At 45.6% G+C, this 3,299-nt stretch overlaps 1 non-coding gene across 1 annotated transcript; it reads left to right on the plus strand.

The window, feature by feature from the left end:
* Positions 1-2,569: 2,569 nt before the first annotated feature.
* On the plus strand, positions 2,570-2,792 carry LOC135481480 (U2 spliceosomal RNA). The gene has a single exon (XR_010446012.1). It is a non-coding gene; the product is annotated as a U2 spliceosomal RNA (small nuclear RNA).
* Positions 2,793-3,299: the final 507 nt, after the last annotated feature.

The raw sequence follows: 3,299 nt of genomic DNA on the forward strand, positions 1-3,299 counted from the left end.
TTTTTAATGTAGACATGGTTTATATGTATGAAGTTCACCCCATATGTTCCCCACCCACCACGGAGTGCCAACAAGGGCGATGTCTGAACCTGGGGATACCCAGCAGGAAAGACACCAAGGATTCCATATGAGGTATACTCGAACAGATTGATTTATACCAAAAGGTTAAATTCAATCTACTCGATTGACCCATAAGCCACCGCCTCAAAACGTAGTCCTACAAACGATATTTCAGAAATAATATTTGTTCGCCAAACGATATGCTGTTATTGAGGCAATTGGGACCACGTAGAGGCAAGACATGACCAAGCCGATTGATCGGACCGGGCCCATCCGACCTCCCGTCTCTCTCCAAGTAAGGGCCAAAGTGACGTGTTGGGCGTGAGGATCTCACAAGACCAACCCGCCCTCAGCCACCAGGATCCCGTCCTCGTAGATTACGGGTCGCAACCCACGGCAAACAGGTCGCTCCCCGGTTGCCTCTCACACAACCGAGAAGATGTGAGCCTATTCTATTCACCGGGCTCACACAGGAGAGCTCTAGGTTAGTCGACTTTTACGACAAGCTTGCCTAGAGGGCTGAGGTCCAATTCTTATCACCCCGGAAACCCCACGGGGGGATTGAAAGATTGAACTAGCTGTGTTATTTCAATAAAATTTGCCTTAAGACCTCGACAATTCCACTGTATAATTTTATCTAAGGAAGACATTATGGAGGTAGGCGTATAGGAGATTTATGCTTGGACCGAGGTCAACCCTTCCTTGGAGATCGGCTGCAAGATCTCCCTGGTGCGGGTGATGTATCCATCACCTCCGCGTCTGATGTTGAAGGATCGACATCCTCCAACGATCCAAACCTATTAAAAGTTTGGATAGGGTCCCTGGTGGCCTTGGAAGAACGTTCCACAGGACCACTAGGTTTATTATTATTATTCATATTATTCGTTCCTTTGCTTGGCTTTTTGTCTGGGAATTTATTAGGTTCAGCTGTTTTACGTTGTTCTATATTTTTGGGAGTTTCGGAACTTGTTGATATAGTTTGTGTAGAACAAGAACTATATTTAGGCTGGGCTGCAGGTTTAACAGAAGTTTGAGCGGATATGGTTTGGGGCTGATCGTTTCCAATTGGCCAAGTGAGTGATGTCTGAGTAGCAACAGATGTTGTAACTCGCTTGACCACATTTGAAAACAAAGCCTGTGATGTATTGCACAGTAATTTGCGTGCTTCCTGGTATGGGATATTATTTTTAACTTTTAAAGTAACTATCTGTTTTTCTTTTAGGAATAATGGACAGTCTTTAGAGGAGGCCATATGATCTCCACCGCAATTACAACATTTAAATGTGTCACTGCAGTCGAAACCCTCATGACCTTCCTTCCCGCATCGGAAACAAATCAATTTATTTATACATTGGCCCTTGCCGTGACCACATTTTTGGCACGTAAAACACCTTGTCGGGTTGGGACTGTACAGGTCAACGCGAACCCTGTACGGGCCAATGTAAATGGATGACGGAAGTGATGTGCTGTTGAATGTTAATAAGTAAGTGTTGAGTTTAATGATGTTGCCAGATTTTTTTGTAACGAAACGTTTAACATTGGTAACACCCTCAGACTTTAATTCAGCACAAATTTGTTCTTCAGACAGGTCAATCAGATCCCGATCCCTGTCCCGTATGATGCCCTTGCAACTATTTAGGGATTTATGTGGCGATGCAAAAACAGGCACGTCCAAAACGGAATTCAATGATAATAAATTGAATGCCTGCTGTTTTCGGAAACATTCAATAAGGATATCGCCAGATCTTAATTTTTTAACATTTTTAACTTTACCAGCTGAACCTTCTATTGTTTTTTTTAGAGCGAATGGATCAAGTTTAGACGCAGGACGTTGGTCGTTTTTCGCTGATAAAACAATGAAAGCCGGCCAACTGTCCGCTCCATTGCCTATTTCCAGAAATTCCTCATTTTTACGTTTTTTTGCGATGTTTACTGGAGCATTTGAAATAGTTTGTGAGGAAGACATAATTGATATAGTAAGAATTCACCTTACGTGTCCCCCACCCGCCACGGAGTGCCAACAAGGGCGAATCTACCTCTGCGGATGTCCAGCAGAAATTAGAAACAGGGAATCCACGCAAGGTATACTCGAACAAATTGAGTTATACCGACAAGGTTAAACTCAATCTACTCGATTGACCCATTAGCCACCGCCTTCTACATCGATCCCAGAGAAGAGCATTTGGGGAAATACCAATTTCACATCACAGTAAGTGAAAGAAATGACCAACGAGATCATCTGTAGGGCTTGACGTGACCAGCCGATTGATCGGACCGGGCCCATCCGACCTCCCGTCTCTCTCCAAGTAAGGGCCAAAGTGGCGTGTTGGGCGTGAGGATCTCGCAAGACCAACCCACCCTCAGCCACCAGGATCCCGTCCTCGTAGATTACGGGTCGCAACCCACGGCAAACAGGTCGCTCCCCGGTTGCCTCTCACACAACCGAGAAGATATGAGCCTATTATATTCACCGGGCTCACACAGGAGAGCTCTAGGTTAGTCGACTTTTACGACAAGCTTGCCCAGAGGGCTGAGGTCCTATTCTTATCACCCCGGAAACCCCACGGGGGGGGGGGGTGCCAGAACCTATAGCGTGTATACTACTACGCCTTCCATCGGAGGGCATCGATATTAAACTGATTTGTGGAACTGGGTGAGAGATTTGAAGCTTGCTCCATTCTCGCCACGGGTTAACCCGGTATTGCGGTACTTCCGGGACTGGCCCACAACTCCTAACACAAATGAAAATCAGACTTAAATTCAAAAGCAAATTTCTGCACTTAGTCCTCACTTTTATCATACTGTCAGGCAATTGTACATATGTTGTAAGATGTATGCTTGGTTATTTTTATTGTATTATGCAGGCTGTGTATCATATATATGTGTTGCCATCATTTGTGTGCATATGCTCGTTACAGAAATAAGGCAGTATTATAGTCTGCTTTTCTTCTTTATTAAACATTAGTTCCGCTTGCTTAGCTGTCAGCAGCCAGTATGACTTTTGGACTGTATGCCGCGTTGCTGCGCTCTGCGCTGCATGTGCACACGCGTCACAACTGAATTCGGCTTGAAAGCAGACGTGAACAATGAACGCTGAGGCCGTCAATCATTTCATGTATACTGTGACGTCAAAGAGACGCGCCAGGCTAACAATGAACGCTGTTGCCGTCAGTCCGCCGTCGAGCCGGCTTATGGGTACTGTGACGTCACAGAGACGCGCTACACCTGGCACGGCCGGC

Source organism: Liolophura sinensis, unplaced genomic scaffold (genome assembly GCF_032854445.1).
Source record: "Liolophura sinensis isolate JHLJ2023 unplaced genomic scaffold, CUHK_Ljap_v2 scaffold_118, whole genome shotgun sequence".
NCBI classification, from domain to species: Eukaryota; Metazoa; Mollusca; class Polyplacophora; order Chitonida; family Chitonidae; genus Liolophura; species Liolophura sinensis.